The sequence below is a fragment of the Chionomys nivalis genome, chromosome 8, assembly GCF_950005125.1.
Source record: "Chionomys nivalis chromosome 8, mChiNiv1.1, whole genome shotgun sequence".
Taxonomy (NCBI): Eukaryota; Metazoa; Chordata; class Mammalia; order Rodentia; family Cricetidae; genus Chionomys; species Chionomys nivalis.
The window spans coordinates 65,435,455-65,454,936 of NC_080093.1; the positions used below are offsets into that span (position 1 = coordinate 65,435,455).

Sequence of the window (19,482 nt, forward strand, 5' to 3'; positions counted from 1 at the left end):
GACCAAAGGCCACAAGGATGCCCACTGTCTGTGCTGCCACCAGTGGCCATGTAGGTGTTTAAGAGCCATGCCACCACAGAACCACGTTGATCTAGGTGGTCTGTGCTGCCATCTGGGACCATGTTGGTGCCCAGACCTGAGCTGCTGCCAAGGGCCATGTCTGGGTTCGTGGCCCTCCAGCAGTCAGGGTCTGAGCCAACATCTCTGACTCCTACTGCAATCAAGGGCCGTGTGGTTGCCTAGGGTCAGATCAGCAACCTGGGACCATGTTGGTGCCCAAGAACCATGCTGTATCTGGGGCCATACAGACCTAAGTTGCATGTGCTGCTATCTGGAGCCATGGTGATATCCAGGCCAGGGCTGCAGCTGGGGGCCAGGTCTGGGTCTGTAGATCTATTGCAGCCAGGGTCTGTGCTGATGTCCTTGGCCCCATGCTGATTCCTGGGGTCTGGGTTGCCACCTGGGATCATGTTGGTGTCTGAGGGCCGTGCTGCCACCGGGGCCATGCCAATCTGGGTGGCCTGCATCACCACCACCTGGGGTCAAGGGGAGCAGCACGAACAGCCTGGACTGATCCTCTCAACTACCACCAAGGCCTACAACCAGTCCTGGGGTTGGCCCACCCTGACATCTACCCCATCCAGGACCTGCTGGAGCTTGCGAAGGGACTGGGCCCGTGGAATGATAACCAGAGTAGCTACGGGATAGATAAGAGGAGTTTTGATGAGGATCCAGTGATGAGGATGTACCAGAAACCAGAGGCCTTGAGCCAGACCAGTGACTCATTGCAATGAACATTTTCAAGGAAAGCTGATTGGATCAAAGGTTATACTGTGTGGCACACTGTAGCACAATTAATAAAAACCCAGAGGCAGATATTCGGGTTCAATCTGAAGACCAGAAAAGCAAAGCAGCCAACCACTGGCTTTTACTTCGACTTAAGTCCAAAAACAGCTCTCCTGCCTCCAGGAATCATCAGAATGAGACTGAGCCTGAGAGCTGTCTTCTCCCATTTTATAATCCTCTCTAATTCTATGATTAAGGGCATACACCACTACTGCCTGGTTTCTATGGCAACTAGTGTGGCTACTGGGATTAAAGGTGTGTGTCACCACTGCCTGGTCTGTAAGGCTGACCAGTGGGGCTGTTTTACTCTCTGATCTTTAGGCAAACTTTATTTATTAAAATACAGAAATATCACTACAGCACACCAAAGTTCCCAATGCCACCAGGACAATTGAAGAGATATTGGAGAGGCAGGAAAGATGGAGGAGGATTTTGTTGTTGTTTTGTTTTCGTTCATTTTTTCCTCTCTTTGTGTTTGTTTGTTTCCTTGTTTTGGTTTGGATTTTTTAAAAATTTTCATTTGGAGGGGCTACTGCAGCGGGGAGAGGAGGCTATGGAGGTGAAATTCCCAAAGTCTCAATAAAGAAATTATGTTAAAGAGAAAAAAAAGTGCACTTTGGAGCTGGAGGCTCACAGATGATCACAAGGAGACTGTTTTATCACGAATATATCCACAGAAGCACAGCCCATAAAGCAAGTGAGAGCTGCCCCAGGGGAGTAAGGGATGGCAGTGAGGTTTCAATAAGTCCACCATCTTACTCATGAGAAACCTCCTTATGAGCTCTCATTCCCGACAGTGTGTGCAGAATTTGGTACATGCCTTCAGGCTGGAATCAAGAAAACCTGCTGGCCTGCCACCCCACGGGAACGGACAGCTTTCCCTTTCTATTTTGTTTTATCAAGGCAGGATCTTAATACTTAGACCAGGCTGACCTTGAACTTACAGAGATCTGCCTGACTCTGTTTTTTGAGAGGTGTGCACCACTATTCTCAGCCCTTTAATTCTTTTATTCAAAAAGTAATAATTATACTCTGTGTGTGTGTGTGTGTGTGTGTGTGTGTGTGTGTGTGTGTGTGCGTGCATGTGTGGTATATGTGGGGGACATGTGCTAAGGCATGCATGTGGTAATCAGAGAATATCTCTTTCAGGAGCCAGTTCTATCATTCTACCACGTGGGTCCTGGGGCTCAAACTCAGGCTTGCTGGCTGGTGCATTTACCCACTAAGCCATCCATTGGTCTTGCTTATCCGGTTGTTGAACTTCTGATCTACACATCAGGGATCCAGGCTGGGGCTTCATGCACACAAGGCAAACACTACCAACTGAGCTGCATCCCCAGTCCTGTTTTGCACAGTCCTTGTACACCTAGGCCATAGTGAGTGCTCTGTAAACAGCGGCCCCCCTTCCCTTGAACTTCTTGAGTCTGTCTCCTGTTCTATTTTAATAAGCTCAATGTGTGTCTGTGTGACGGCATTTTTGACTTTTCCCCTTTAACTGTCTGACTTTATAAGATGCTAGGAAGCACTGAAAAATTAAAATGTGCCTAACATCATGGTATAGACCTGAAACCCAAACACTCAGTAATCTGAGACGGAAAGACAGAGCTCCAGGGTAGCCTGGACTACATGTGGGCTACAGAGAGCTCTCTCATCTCAACCAAACAAGACACAAACATGGAACTGGGTATAGAACTCAGTAGTAAAGCATGTACCCTAGATTTAATTCTTTTTTTTTTTTTTTTTGGTTTTTCGAGACAGGGTTTCTCTGTGGTTTTGGAGCCTGTCCTGGAACTAGCTCTGTAGACCAGGCTGGTCTCGAACTCACAGAGATCCGCCTGCCTCTGCCTCCCAAGTGCTGGGATTAAAGGCGTGCGCCACCACCGCCCGGCTCCTAGATTTAATTCTTAGCAGCAAAGTTCTTTCTTGATTAAGTAAACAAAATGTAGTTGTCTCAACATTCATGTCAGAGACACATTGGAATAGGAGTTTGTTGTAAGGAGGCCGCTTGTATGTTTCCTGGCTGCCCAGCAGCTCAGATCCGAAATAACCACACAGAAACTATATTAATTAAATCATTGCTTGGCCCGTTAGCTCTAACTTCTTTTTGGCTAACTCTTATATCTTAATTTAACCCATTTCTAGTAATCTGTGTATCGCCAAGAGGTTATGGCCTACCGGGTAAAGTTCCAGCATCTGTCTCCTACAGGGCTACCTGGCTTCTCCCTGACTCCTCCCCCTTTCTCCCAGCATTCAGTTTAGTTTTTCTCACCTGTCTAAGTTCTGCCCTATCAACAGGCTAAGGCAGTTTCTTTATTAACCAGTAGTATTCACAACATACAGAGGGGAATCCAACATCAGTAGTTAGTTTGGAGAGAATAAGAGGGCAAGTGGATCTGAGGCAAGGGTTCCCCTTAGCTCATGGTTTCAGAATGCACAGTCCATGGTTGCCTAGCCTAATGAGCTAGGGCAGAAGAGCAGGGCAGTGAGTCTTCATTGTGAATAGAAAGCAGAGAGGGAGGGAGAGAGGGAGGGAGGGAGGAAGAAAGGGAGGGAAAGAGGGAGAGAGACAGAGACAGAGACTCTGAAGACCTTCAAAGCCATACCCAGGGACCTACTTCCTCCAACTATGCCCTACTTCTTAACATTTCCAGAACCTTCTGAAATCTCACCATCATCTGGAGACCAGTCATCTAATACATATTCCTTTGAGGCAATAGGCAGGAACACCTTTTATACTTGGACTGTAAGGACAAATGACTCTGTTTCCTGAATTTTATAGAAAGAAACCAGACAAGAGGGTGACGGTCAACCAAGCCCCCTGGGTGGGTACCATTTGCCTGCCTTGTGGCTAGGCCTCTGCAGGCCTCAGCAACTGCTCTGGAAACAGGCTTGCTGAATGAAGTATCTCTGGGGTCATTAGCCAGGAAGGGATTCATTCTGGAGGAAATCAGGCCTAGAGCCCGCTTGGCTGTGGCATGCCTGCTGAGACTTCTTTTCCACTAACTTACATTTTAATTAAGAAAGTCACCCTTCGGTGAAAATTGCAGAATTCTTGTACTTAAGAATCAATAAAATGTGCACAGTCTAAAATGAGATTAATAATGGCCAAACTGTCTATTTTGGGAGTAATTATTTATTCATCAAAGAAAACCAGCTGCTTAAAACTGTAGTCCATCATGACCGAACAAGACATTTCCACTTCAGTCCTGTTGTTAAAATTCCCTTCTATTGCTCTGTCTGCTGTTAAATATAAAAAGCAGGAAGGTTCATTCTCTACCTGCATACATTTTAAATAAGAATTTCAACATTATCTTGTCCATTTAAAATAATTGTATGAAAATGTGAAGAAATATGATCTTGTAAAAGCTGCAGTCTGACGCACCCAGGGAGTGAGGGAGAAAGAGCAGAGATGTGGTATTTAAAATTCATGGAGCCTTGGCAAGATTGATGGAGAGAGGTCCCTTTCTGGGACACTCATGAAGCCTGGGGCAAGAGGCAGAGGCTGGGAGGCCAGGCTCAGCCAAGGGTCCCAAGTCCAGCAAGTGATCTGGGGAGGGCGCCCACTGTGTCAACTCATCCAGAGACAGGAGAGAGGGTGGCGGTCCTCCAGGATGCTGGAACCGCAAGGCTCCGGCTCCGGTCAACCCTAGGGAACCAGTGTTTCTGTTTGGGGTCTGGGTTGGTCTCAACCCTCGGGTCATGACTTAGAGGCCAAGTAGAGGCTGGGGCTGGGGAACAGAAAGGAGAGAGGCTAAGGAGAGGAAAGCAAGGCGCGGGGCAGCAGGGGTTAGTGGGGTGAGGGGGCGTATCTGCCAGAACTTCAGCTGAGGTTTAAATAATTTACCACCCTAGGGCTGTTATCACCAACTTCCAGTGGGCAAAGAAGGTATGAACTGAAAATGTGCCCCCCATTTAATATCTGTGCCCCCAACCCTGGTCTTGTCACGAAGGGCGCCTGGACTATTTTCCCGCTTCAATATCTGTGCCTCCCCACTGGCCCTGTGATGGTGAGGTAGAGGCACCCGGATCGAGTGAGCACCTTTGTTCAGTTCTGTTGTTTTCTTTCCAGGTGACTTCATCATTATAGCTAAGTCAGAGGAATGACACCGGGTTAACCCAAGGGGCTGATGGGATTGAATTCTGTCTGGAGGTTCTTGAAAAGCATCTATTTCCTGGCTTCTCTTAGCCCCCAGAAGGAGCCGTGGGTCTTGCCTCATGGTCCTTCCTCATCTTCAGAGCCAGTGTGAATGTCTAATCATGGGTGCTTATCATAACCCTATAGCAGGCTTTCTTGGACTGCTAGCCCCCAAGTCACGACACAGACACTTACCAATTATGAATGCTTGGCCCTAGCTGACGCCTATTTCCAGGTAGCTTTCTTAACGTAAATTAACCCATTTCTATTCATCTCTGTGCTTCCCCGAGGCTCGTTTACTTCATCCACAAACTATTCATGTACTATTCATCCCGCTTTCCTGCTTCCTCCATGGCTGGTCGGCTGGCCCACGGGTGGCTGGCCCCCTTTTCTCTCTGCCTGCCAGACCCTCCTATCCCTTCTCTGCCTAGCTATTGGCCATTCAGCTCTTTATTAGACCAATCAGATGCCTTAGGCAGGGAAGGTAAAAACAGCAACACATCTTTACTTGGTTAAACAAATGCATCATAAACAAATGCAACACATCTTTACATAGTTAAAATTACTCTGCAACACAAACAAATGTAACACATCCTTACTTAGTTAAATAGTCTATTCCACAACGTAACCCTGAGGACGATACTCTTACTTTCATACTCAAGACTCATTCATGTCTGGAAAGTCTTTCTAAGGCTGTGGTTCTCAACCTTCCCAAGGCTGCAATCCTTCAATACAGTCACACTGTGGTGACTACCAACTGTAAAATTATTTTTTTGCTACTTTATAACTGTAGTTTTGCTAGTTATGAATCATAATGTAAATATTTGATATGTGACCCCCCCCAAGGGGTCATGACCCACAGGTTGAGAACCTGTTATAAGGTGATGTAGTTGTCAGCTTTAGAGAGGAGGATGTTGGAAAATTTGGGTGGTTCATTATGAGGCGTAAACAGTGTTTGAGTAAAACCAAACAGTGGCCAAAACCAACCTGAGGAAAGCAAGGGTTTCTTTCATCTTGCAGGTTATAGCTCATTGTTGGGAGAAATCCAGGCAGGAACTGGAGCAGGATCTGAAGGAGAAACCATGCGAGAACACTGCTTGCTCCCAGGCTTTCCTTCAGCCACCTTCCTTATATAGCACAAGCCCATCTGCCTACGGATTGGTACCATCCACAGTGGGCTGAGCCCTCCTGCATCAATTAGAAATCAAGAAGATAGCCCACAGGCTAGTCTAGTCTGGTGGAGGCAGTTCTGAACTGAAGCTTCCTCTTCCAGGGCATGTCAAGTTGACAACCAAGGGTAGTCATCACACTGACCACGGACAAGCCATTTTTGGCTTCGTTTTCTTTTTTCCTTCCTTTCCCACCTCCTCTTTTTCCTCCCCCTTGTTCTTTCTCCCTCTCCTTCTCTGACCATTCTTCCTTTTGAAAAGTAGGTCCAGGCTGGCCTTGCACTTGAGGTCCTCTTGCCTGACTCTTGCAAGTGCTAGGATCATAAATAAGCTCAGGTCACCACTCCCATTTAGTTTCTGGGCTTTGTTGTTGTTTGTTTAGTATGTGTGTTTGTGTGTGTGTTTGATGTTTTCCCTTAAGTTACACTTATTTATTATGTGTGTTTGTGGAGGTGTTAAAGAGGCCGATTTGTGTGAGTTGGTCCTGTCCTTTCACCATGTGGGTACTGAAGATTGAATTCAGGTCCTCAGGCTTGGTGGCAACCGCCTTTGCCCACTGAGCCATCTAGCTAGTCCCCAGTTTCTGTTCTAAAGTAGAACAGAGTCACCTGGTGGTGATTTCAGAGGATCTGAGAAGCTACAACAATACATGCGTTCTGCCATACATGTTCCTCCCGACAGACGGTATATTTGGCGGAGCTGAAGAAACTCGGGTACAAGTCTCTTCTGGCAGGGAGCAGGCATGGCTGAACTTTAAGGGTCCCGCCATTCTTTCTCCCCAGTCAGCATGTTTGCAGGAAGTTTGGTCCCTCTTTTGCTGAAAACTCCAGAGTGGAATAGACTGGATTTTGTGGAGTTACGTAAGCACCTGCAGTGGGGGCACCTTCACACACCTTTTGAGAGCTCAGAAGAGAGCTCAAGAAGGAGCTGCCCCACACATGTGGATGGGAGAGTCAGAAGCCACAGCTCCTTGCCACTGTGGAGCCAAGTGAGAGCATGGCCCTGCCCCTGGAGGAGAGGCCAGCAGCCTGGACCAGCTGCCCAAGCACTGATGTTGGCTTATGGCTGGCCTTGAGTAGGTTGTTCCTGGACATTACCTCTACTTTCCTACTGGAAACACGGGAGTGGAGACTGGCCCCATTGCTGGCCACTCAGTGTCTTCAAGATTCTGAACATGGGTGAAAGGCAGGAGGACTTAGTTTTAATAAGCACCTAGATAATTTGGGTAAAGATTAGGGCTTGAGAATACCTCCGAAATAGTCATCACCTACGGTCTGTCTTGAGATCTGGGGACCTGGACCTAGACCCTGATAGCCCATGTACTGATCCAGTATGCCAGCATGCCCCAGATCATCTGTCTCATTAGAGTCACTTTTAGACACAGATAAAATACAGACTCCTGAGCTCCATGTCCATCTATGGGTTAAGCCCAGGACTATGCATTGGAATAACCCAGCTGCCAGTGGTTCTGAGGTGCTATCAGATTTGAGCATCAAAGCTCTGACCACGGTATGGGCTCGTGAAAACAGGGCTTACCACTTTCCATTTGGGCCCTTCTGCCTCCTCCTATGACCACAGAGAGCCTTTACTGTCTCATCTCCCAGGCCCCTTTCTCAGGACTGAATCAAACAGCGATGTCATAGCCTGGCTACAGCTGCGGTCTCTCCAAAGACTCCTATCAGGAAAGAGATCTTCTTCTGGGAGAGCAGCCCTTGGAATGAGGAGCTTTCAGTGCGGGGAAGGAATGGGAAGACACAAGGACACGCGGTATGACTGCCTCCGTATGTAGGTGAGCTCCCACCTGTCTCCAACACGCCCGCGGCTGCCTGAGCACCTCTCATGCCCTCCCCATCTCCCCTTTAAACTCTGTCATTTGTACAGCCTATTAACCTTTAACTTTATGACTACCCAAAGATGAAATACTGGCAGCATTTAAGCCTGAGAATACTCCAGACCTACCCTCTTAGTTTGCAGCAGGGTGAAGCACTTTCTTTTAAATCAGTCATTTTTAATATCAGTCACCAGGAAGCTACCCACAGAGAGTATTTTAGGCTCCATGAAGTGAGCTGATTCATGACAAATGTCAGTGCTGGATTCTGCTTCCATGCCTGCCCTAGAAACAGCAGTCCTTCCCTTATTCCTGGGAGGAAACTCTGTAGGGATCAGTAATCCACCATTTCTTGCATTCCTGCTGTAGGCTCCGTTTTGACCCCCAGGATCCAGTCCTTCCTACAAAGCCTTCTGAAATATGTCCTTTCCATTTTCAGATGAAGAAACAGAGGCTCTGAGAGGCTACAAAATTTGACTAGGGTAACCTGGCTTTTTGGGTGACAGGGCTTAGACCAAGCTTTAAATCCATACAATGCTTGGTTTGAATTATCAACATGCTATGACCTAGAACCACCCGGGAAGGAGGGGCTCAACAAGGGGTTGTGTACATCAGGCTGATGGCAGTGCCTGTGTGTGTGGGTGTCTTGACTATGCATTAATTGATATGGGAAGACAGTCCATGGTGGGTGGCACCATTCTAGGCAGGGGACCCTGGACTGAGTCAGTGCAGAGAATGATCTGAGAGCTAAACACATGTAGCCCATGGTGGGTGGCACCATTCCTTAGGCAGGGGACCCTGGACTGTATCCGTGCAGAGGATGATCTGAGAGCTAAACACACACATTCATTGTCTCTGTTCTTGGATCCAGTACCACCATTGTCGTTTTTGACCGTGATGCGACTAGCCTCTTCAAATTCCTGCTCTGACTTCCCTGCGAATACAGACTGTAGTCTGGAATTGTGAATGAAACCAAACTCTTTTCTCCTAAGTTGCTTTTTGTCAGGGGTGTTTTATCACAGCAACAAAATGAAACTAAGGCCAACTGTATAGATCAAAGTTGTGTAGGATCATCATTCTGGGGCCTGTTTGCTTGAGATTCAAGTGCTCACTGCTATTATGAAAATGTGTATCAGTCTTAAAGAGAACATGTCCTGAAGTAGGCATGCAAAGTGCTAGGCCAGTATAGTCAGACTTTCTCTGGACCACCAACTCCTGAATAATGACACGGGAGACTTTTTGTTAATTATGAAAGCTTGCCCTTAGCTTAGGCTTGTTCCCAACTATCTCTTAAAACTTAAATTAATCCTTTTATATTAACCCACATTCTGCTAGGTGGATCGTTACTTCTCCTCAGTACCATGTGCCCCACTTCCTCTATGTCTGACTGGCAAATCCTGCCTCTCTTCTTCCCAGAGTTCCTATCTCTTCCTGGAAGTCCCATCTATCCTCTTCTGCCTAGCTATTGGCCATTTAGCTCTTTATTAAACCAATCAGAAGGTGGCTTGGTAGAGGCACACCTTCACAGTGTACAAAAGGTTATCCCACATCAGGCCAGTGAGTTTTGAGGCCTTAATTGCCGCTCCTCCAAGGATGACCAGTCATCCCAGTTTGCCCTGGATATAGCAAGAGAGTTGCAGACAAACTAGAATTTATTGGTCAACTTCCTTCCCAGTGCCACACTACTTCTAAGCTTCAGGTTTCTATCTGTGAGGTGGGCACAGTGTTTTCTGCCACACAGTGGCAGACAGTCTCTCACAGACCAGTGTCTGGAAGTCTGGCTCGGACCAGAATAGAATGATAATCTGGAGACTATAAGAAATTTCTGAAGTTGGCTTATCTAGTGTTATTTTATTGCATTAAAATTTAGTTTTATTTTATGTGTATGGGCGTTTTGCCTGCATGCATGTCTGTTCCCCACTTATTTGTCTAGTGCTGCTGGAGACCAGAAGAGGGCATTGGAGTCCCTGAAACTGGAGTTACAGAGGGTTGTGGTTGCCAAGTGGGTGCTGGCAGTTGAACCTAGGTCCTTTGGAAAAGCAGCTAGTGCTTTTAATTGTTGCACCATCTCTCTAGCCCTATGTGCAGGTCATTTTGTTTTATTTATCTATGTATGTATGTATGTATGTATGTATGTATCTATCTATCTATCTATCTATCTATCTATCTATCTATCTATCATCTATCTATCTATCTGAAACACTGTCTTACTATGTAGTTATGGCTGTTCTGGAACTTGTTGTGTAGACCATGCTGACCTTGAACTCATAGAAATCCACCTGATTCTGCCTCTCAAGTATTGGGATTAAAGACCCATACCCAGCTTGGACAGTTCATTTAAAAGTATTTTTATTTACTATTATCGTGGGCATGTACATGGTGTGTACATATGTCTGCGTGTATACCACCGTGCTGTTGTGCAGGTCAGAGGACAACTTTGTAAAGCTCTTTTCTTTCACCTTTACACAGGTTCCTGGCATTGAACCCAGGTTGTCAGGCTTGTGTTGTAAACACCTTTACCGGTTGAGCCACCTTGCCAACTCTGGAAAGGTGACGTGGAACAAAGGCCTAGCACCCACGAATAAGCAAAGACTTAGGGTGAAGGGTGCACACTGGAACTTATCTTCTCATTGCGCTGATAAGATAAACTGCAGAGTTACACAGTTTGTCCGTTTTACTGGCCCAATGAAGGGTAGGGATTATGTGTTTATGCCCCTTCTGTAACCAGAGTAACTAGAATGGTGCCAGCTACATGCATAGGCTCTCAGCGACTTTGTTGGATGAATAAATGAACAAACCAGAGACCTGGATCGAGTCTCTAATGTTTCGGGAGAGTAACATGAAATGGCCAACAGACTCAAGGCGGAGATGCTGTGTGACTGCTATGCGTCGCCATCTAACCCTGGAAGGATACAAGGTCACTGATCAGGGCCACTGCGGTGCAGCTTCCAGAACCCACTCTCAAACAGCCCCCACCGAGGGCCTTGACCCTTTGTAGCATTTTTCTTCCCTAGGGCACAAGTCCCTGAAGCTGAATCTGGCCTCTGGTCAGCCTCTTGGAACATGGTGATATTTTGTTTGTGCTTTAATAAATAAAGCTTGCAGGGAAATGGGAAACGGGGAGGAGGCGGAAATTTTTTCAACAACTAAAAAAATAAAAATAAAATAAAAAATTTAAAAAATAAATAAATAAATAAAGCTTGCCTGAAGATCAGAGTGAGGAGCTAGCCACACTATGTAGCCATAGAGATCAGGCAGTGGAGGCACACACCTTTAATCCCAGCACTTTGGGAGACAGAGGCAGATGGATCTCTGTGAGTTCAAGGCCACCCTGGGCTACACGAGATTGAATCAGTCTAAAAGAGAAATAGAGTCAGGCATGGTGGCTCACACCTTTAAAACCAGCACTAGGGATATGAAGACTAGAAGTGATTGGCTGGGCAGAGAGAGGAATATAAGGTGGGAGGAGATAGGAGCTTAGGATTCAGTCTGAGGATTCATGGAGACACGATCTTGCCCACTTTGGTCTGAGGATTCAGTAGAGGTCAAAGGTCTCTAGTGGCTGGCTGCCCTGCTTCTCTAATCTTCCGGCTTTCACCCCCTAACATCTGACTCTGGGTTTTTATTATTAACACCAATTAGAAATCATGCTGCCTCTTGGAGAGTAGCAGGTATTGCTCCTGGGTACAGGTACGGGAAGCACACAGCCAGGCTGCTTCTGCTTGAAGTTAAAATCTTCTAGAATGTCTGACCAGTGCACTCTGTTCCCCGGGCAGAGTGCTGACTATGACCCCATTGCCTAGCTCAGCATGGCCACTCACAACGCAGCTGTGGACAGAACCAGGCCCTGTTCAGCAGAACCCAGATTAAACCAGGGACAGACACAGGGGCTTGGTTCTGAGTCAGACATTAGACCCAGCTGTGATGTTTGTAACTTTTTAACATTTATGTAAAAGTTTCTTTCTTGTTTTGGTCCCGTTTTATGGTTAGTCTAAATCCAGTCTGAGAGATAATATATTGTGACTGTTAGATTATTTATTTTCGAGCCAACTTATTGATTATCGCGTGGAGAAAATGACAAATGGTGTCTGCGCGAGGTGCGGTCAGCAGGTTCTATTAAAGAAATGATAGCATTGCTCACGGATTGTTAAAAGCTCCAGTTTAGGATCTTTATAGGTTTATATCCATCACTATTTAATGATCAAATGATGAAAAATATGAGCCATGGGGACAATTTTTTTTTCCGCAGGAGTTTTATGTTTAAGCAGTTAGCAAAATAAGATACTCCATTTTGGTTGGGGAGTGGGGTGGTAAGGGGACCCAGGAAGATTTGATTTCTCCATATTTAATAAATTGTAATAATGAATGCTATAGATATTTAATTAAACCAGTAGCAGGATTGTGAGAAAAGGTGCTGCCAGGCCCCAAGCAAAACTGCAAGCGTCCAGCATCCAGGTCTTGCTGGGGCTAGGAGGTATAAGTGGGCCTTGTCAGGACTGGTCTTCCCCGCTAGCTACACAGGGCTGGGAAAAAGTTCCTGGTCTGGTGGGAAGCAGTGTCCCTAAGGGTAAAGCAGTGATACCAGGGTGTGTCCATAGTAGTTAATGCAAAGACAGTTCAAAGTTCATAGAAAGACAAAACTCCCATGAAACCCTGGGAGGGACCTGGTAACTGGGGATCTCTAGGGGGCTCAGGAAGGTGGTTCCGGGTGGCGGGACATCAGGGGTAGCACCCAGTACTTTGAGCTACAGATCAAGAGTGTACTGATCATGGGTACTGCCAACAGCCTACCATTGACTCAGGGCTCTGCAGGGGAAACAGGTGTTAGCTACATACTTGTAATCCCAGCACTGGGGAAGTTGAGGCAGAAGGATCTGGAGTTCCAGACCAGATGTGGCTTTAGAACAAGGTCCTGCCTTAAAACAACTTAAAATAAAATTCAAGCACACGAAGGCATTGCCATGGGAGAAGGCTGGAGTAGGCCTTGCCGAAACCCCTGTAACATTTTTGCCTGGGAACAACTGTTGGGAAGCCCAGCCCCACAAGAAAGGTTGGAGAAAGCAGGTCTCAGAGCTCAGGTTTTTCCAGGGTCACCTGTACCATGCCCTCTCTCTTGCTGTTCCTAAGAAAGACCTGCTTGGGACCACCCCTTCCTGAAGTACCCTCTTCCTAAAGGATCCTCTTTCTTCTAGAGATCCTGAGCCTGGCTCCAAGGTGTAGGTGCTGATTAGGAGTGGAGTGTCCAGGCAAGAACTGGCAAAGAAGGAATGAGATGTTTGCTGTATCTTCTGGCAGCAGAAGCTTATGGTTAGGCACCAACATCTGTTTTCTCACAGCCTGGGCACCAAAGAAACTACATTTCCCAGCATTCCTTGAAATTATCTGGGACAAAGCAAGATATCTGTGAATGGTGGGCCTGGCCCATAAAGACTACTCACACTCAATACAAATGCTCTCTATTCTATTGGCTGATATTAACGTTCAGGTGCCTAGAAGCCACACAAGGAAGCCAGAAGGGTCTCTGCCCTCTGATCCCAATGATGGTGGGTAAACAACTTCGTGACTGTTAGGATTCAGGCATTATGTTGCCGGGTCAACTGTCAGGATGCACTCAGGCAGTACCCTGGCCAGCCCATTGTCCTAAGGCTCCTATGTCACTATGTAGTCTGTATGCAGGTGCAAAAGGTCCCTTTAAGAGACAAGCTTTGCCCATTCCCACTCTCTTTCTCACTGTTTTTCTGAAGAGGCAAGCAAGCCTTTTCTCTCTCTCTGTCTCCCCTCTCCCCCTCGCCCTTTCTTATTCCCCACTCCCTTTATTTTAATAAAACTCCCTACATAACCTCTGTCTGCATGGTGCATCTGTCTCTCATCTGCAATGGGGCCTCTTGGCTCCTTCCTGCCAAAGTTCCTCTCATACAGAATCAAGTGCATTGGAGAATCATTACAGTGACCTCTGCCCTTTCAACTCTACTCTTCCAGCCACTGTCCTGAGCTACTTCCAACCACTTCCTTTGCTCATTGGGCCCTGACTCTTTTTGGGTCCCTTTGTCTCTCCCACCAAGCCAAGAAAGTATGTGGTCCGGTTCTGTAGGGGCTGCCTGGGTTAGCTGCAATCTTTTACAAAACTGAATTCAAACTAGCTCCACAAAAGAGGGGTGCGGGGGAGGGTGGTTCTTCTCAGTTAACAGGTAGGATGTAGATAAATCTGACTTCAGGCACAGCTGGTCCCAAGAAGAACATCACCCCACCTCCTTCCCTAGCTAGATTTTTGCTCCCTGACCTACATTTTATCTGGATTGACAAGAGCCAGTGCCTAGTTACCCTCATGGCCACCAGGAATCTAAATCCCACAACTGGCCTAGTTTGGGTCATGTGGCTACTCCTGATCTGAACAGATGAGGCCTTCTGATCGGCCAGCCTATTACTTCCGGCTCTTGAGAGAGAAAGAGCAGAGCTGGACACATCAGTGGCCACTGCCCTGAAGTCTCCTGGTGACTGATGCTTCCTCACAGCACAGACTCTTGTTGCTCTAGAAGGTGTTTTGTGAACAGGGGGCAATTGATTTCTCACCGCCTGTATGAAGGGGCTTGTGCCCAGATTCATAGCTGTGCAGCCCAGACCAGGTCCTCACTGTCTTTGTGCTTCAGTTCTTATAACTTTTGCCCCATGAGGCTAATCATATCACAGTTATCATCTGAGGGACACGTGGCATGCTGAAAAGAAACGCAAAGGAGAAGGTATGCTACGCCCATGTACCCGTCTTCCACACCACAGCTGCCCTCAGAGGCTGCAGTGCCAGCACCCCACCCTGAGAAAGCAATCTACCCCTCTCCCATGTCATTTGACAGTGTGTCAGATTTCCTGCCTAGGCAACCTGACGAGCTATAAGGATATGAGGGCTTCCAGAGAGGTTTCTGTCCCACAGCCTGGTCTGCTGTTTTAAGTTTCACACCCAGGGACTCTGGTTCTTGTAGTTGTTTTTTTCCTCTTTTTTCTTTGGGGGCCTGCCATCCAGCTCCCAAATAAACACACAGAGTCTTATTCTTCGTTATGAATGCTATCTTTAGCATATTTCTAGCCAGCTTTTCTTAAATTATCCCGACTACCTTTTGCTCTGGGCTTTTACCTTTCTCTATTCTATGTACCTTTCCTTACTTCTTTCTCCGTGGCTTGCTGTGTAGCTGGGTAGCTGGCCCCTGACATCCTCCTACTTCTTCTCTTTCTCCTTGATCTTCTCTTCCCAGAGTTCTCCTCCTATTTATTCTCTCTGCCTGCCAGATCCGCTTATTCCTCTCCTGCCTAGCTATTGGTCATTCAGCTCTTTATTAGACCAATCAGGTGCTTAGGCAGACAAAGTAACACAGCTTCACAGAGTTAAACAAATGCAACATAAAAGAATGCAACACAACATTGCATCATTAAACAAATGCTCCATAGCACAAAAGAATGTAGCACATCTTTAAGTAATATTCCTTAACAGGCCACCACAGTCCGAGCATGTTTCTCTCTAATTTGAAATAAATTAGAAATAAATGCTTTTCTAGAAGGACAGTGACTTCCTTCTAGAAATAGCCTGCACTTTGAAGGAGGCCTCAAACTAGAATTCTAAGCCTGATCTTGTCAGCTATGTGCTTTCTGGACAATTGTTGGTGCTGTCTGAGCCTCACCATCTTGAGCCGTGAAATGGGCACAATGCCTTGACTCCACAGGGCAGCTATGAACATCTCATTTGTAGCATGGCTTTTCCTGAGAAGACGTGACCAAGCATCTGTTGACCTCAGACAGTGCACTGACCACAAACCAAAGAACTAATCTCAGGCTGGCTCAGTGGATTATGTGGTCCCTGATTAAGAGTGTGGATATGGGTTTGGATCCCCAGAATTCTCCACAATCCCTCCTATCGCAGGATGGGAGGGTGAAGCAGAGAATCTGTTGACAGGCCACCTGGTCTGGCAAACACCAAAACAGGCAAGGACCCTCTTTCAGAGCAAGGAAGACAGTGATGAACAATACCCAAGGTTGTCCTCTGACTGCCAGCCACATGAGTGCTATGTCATGTGCCCACACTCACACATACGCCTATCATACATGACGATTAAAAAAAAGAAACTATAAAAAAGAAAAAGAAACTATCCCATCTAAACCCAGCTTGGTCAACCAATGAGTCTACAGGGCTATTTACAGGAGAATAGGCAAGGGGTTAATTACAGGGGCATGGCTGATTCTGGTAGCTGCATCAACAACATGCCACCCTGCCTGACAAGTGACCAGAGCTGCAGCACTGTAGTTCCCTGCCCAGCATGCAGGTAGTTTCATTGAAGAGTCTCTTCTCTCCACCCCAGCAGCTGTTTATTGCTTCTAGAACTTTAAGGCGGGACTTTGAGAGTCTTGGAAGCTGCCCAAGCTCCAGAGTCCCACAGGCCTCCCTCCTCCTCTGGGAGGGAATGTTTCAATTGGGAGGAAACAGTGAACTTTGAAAGCGTTTAAATCATCTGGTTATTAGAAGGTGCCTAATAGATGTTCCTTCTACCACACGTGTGAAGAAATGTGTACAGACCCTCTGCTTGCTTGCTCTCATTTTGATAACACTTCCTCCATATAGCTTTTCTGGGGAAGCGTGAAGAATCAATATTAGCAAGTCACACTTTAGTACCAAGTTCTGTTCTCATCTGTCCTGTCACATAAACAATGCCCACATCCCAGGGAGGTCCTTGGTCCTTTCCCAGGACTCCCATAATAAATGACTACAAGTTGGGTACAACCAACAGCAGAAATTCAATCTCTCAACTCAAGAGGCCAAACACCTCAGAAAAGCCCTGTGGGGAAACCTGTCTGGTGTTTTTGGCCGGCTCTGATATTCCTTGGCTTTTGGTTGCACAACAGCAAAACGGATTCATCTTCCAATATGGACTCCAGCTACCAGCCTTAGGACAACCCTACTCCGGTATGAACTCACATTAACCAAGTGCACTATTTTCAAACACACTCACATCCTGAGGTTCCAATGCACATGACCTTTGGCAGGACACCACTCGGACCTCCACACCTGCTGTTAGTAGAGGAAGAGGGACAAAAGAGCGGGACCAGGGAGACGGAGGTGGAAATCCTTGGTGGTGCAGGCAAAATTTGTTGACTTCACGGTTTTTTTGGGGGTATAGTAAGTTTTTTTTTCCTGTCCCACCAGCCTGTTCCCAAGTAATGATACCAAAAAGTTTTTAATTATGAAATCTCAGTCTTAGTTTAGGTTTGTCCCTATAGCTCTTATAATTTAACCCTTATTTTTATTAATCTACATTCTACCGCATGGCTTTTACCTCTTTTGTGTGTCTGACTTGTTCTGAGTTTCGATGGCATCTTCTACTTCTTCTCTTCCTGTCCAAAAGTTCTGCCTATATACCTCCTGCCTAGTTATTGACCACTCAACTCTTTATTTTTATTTTTTGGTTTTCAAGACAGTGTTTCTCTGTGTAACAGCCCTGGCTGTCATGGAACTTGCTCTGTAGACCAGGCTGGCCTCAAACTCACAGAGATCCACCTGCCTCTGCCTTCCAAGTGCTGGGATTAAAAGCGTGCACCACCTCTGGTTATAGGACTTGCTTAAGGAGGCAGAGGCAGGAGGATCATGAGTTAGTTTGAGGCCAGCCTGTCCTACACATTCAGCTCTTTATTAAACCAATTATAGCAATATATCTTCACAACAGTGTACAAATATCCCACAACATCTGGGTCCATTTTTAAATTCTTGGTTATAAGGACCTTTCCTCTTCTAGGGAACAGTGTGTGTCCTTAAGGATGGTCCAAGAGCTTCCTCTGAGGTGTGGCGGGAAACCACTCCCTGCTCTCCTTTTCTTAAGTCCCCCACTCATTCTCCCACATCTTATTGAATATTACAGGTAGCCATCTCTTCAAGATGACTTTATTGTCAAGCACAAGACCTATTTCCAAAACATAAGCAACAGGAATTTGCTAGAATATAGGAATGTTCTAGAACTCAAGAATTTGCTCTTCTCCACAGTGCCAGGAACTGAGAAGGGAGGCTTGCGTTTTTGTGCCCACCTCCTACCCTAATTCCACTAATCTACAACCATCTGCGGCAGTCTTTGCTCTAACTAGATTTTGGATGCCTTCATGTTCTGTGCATCTGTGGGAATGAAATCTTCTACCAACTCTAGATCTCAAGGGTCACGCTAGGTAAGAGAGTGGTCCAGAGCAACCAATAGACAGATGCATTCTGGATCAGACATCCATCTATTAGCCAATCAATAGTGATCACCTGTCAGCCTTATAAATAAAGCTAAAGGCAAGGGGCGTGGAGTGGAGGCTAGGGGTAGGAGTGTGGAGATGTGGGAGGGGTAGGGGAGTCCCCTGCAAAGCTGCAAGTGGGCAGTCTCCCTGAGGAGTAGTCAGGCATGGACACCATGAAGCTTTGATAAGAACCTTAGATAAATTCCGTGTCCTGGATTGACCTAGGGAAGGTGTTTTATTCTTGAAATCCTGCTTGTTGTTGACCTGTGGTTTGAGTCATTTTCCACTAAAACATCCTGGGTCTCACTTTTACACAAACTCAGGTATAGGGGTGTCTCTGCTTCTGGGCAGTTACTTGAAACTTCTTCCCTCTTCAAAAGAGAACACCAACTTTATGGACCTATGCTGTAGATGTACATCTGCCTGATGAGGCATAGTGACAACCTCTGACCTGGCTTGACACAATGCTATGCTCTATGTGAAGTGATTTGCAGGGCTGAAGGAAAAGCCATGGTCACCAGTCTTGAGATTTGCCCACAGGTAAGGGCAGCCAAGCCTCTCCTGGAAAATGCTCAAGGAGAGGAGGCCAGACCTTGACCCAAGTGTTGTACCCTGAAATACCTGTGATGAGGAAGAAGCTGGTGATGCCCTTGAGATTCCTTACCTGCAAGTCTTTTCTTAGAAATGGTGGTCAGGATCCTGGTGTGTAGTGGCATTTCATTTGTATTTTAATAAATAACACTTGCCTGAGGATCAGAAAAGTAAAACAACCACACTGGCCAGCCTTACAGACCAGGCAGCAATAACACACACCTTTAATCCCAGTAGCCACACTAGCTTGCCGTGGAGATCAGGCGGTAGAGGTGCATACCTTTAATCCAAGAACCAGAGAGGATTAGAAGATGGGAGGAGACAGCCCTCAGCTGTAGTCTCATTCTGAGGTTTCCTGGAGGCAGGGTCACCATTTTTGAACTAAGGTTGAGGTAAGAGCCAGTGGTTATCTGCTTTGCTTTTCTGGTCTTCAGGTTGAACCCCAATATCTATTTTCTGAGCTTTTATTAATGGTGCTTTATTTGATGGCAATAAAACATACTCACAACATACAGAGGGGAATCCCACATCACTGGTGACTCTGGGACCTAGGGCCTATGGAAACCCAGAAGCGGCATCAGAAGTGACGGGCTAGCCTCGGTGATCAGCTGGCCTTCATGAGACACGTAGGCTGTTCCTACTGGCTCAATGACCCTACCAGTCACTAC

General features: G+C 46.5%; 1 pseudogene; it reads right to left on the reverse strand.

Annotated features, from left to right (window-relative positions):
* Window positions 1–245: 245 nt before the first annotated feature.
* LOC130879896 (motile sperm domain-containing protein 3-like) overlaps window positions 246–19,482 on the reverse strand; it is a 56,498-nt pseudogene continuing 37,261 nt past the window's right edge.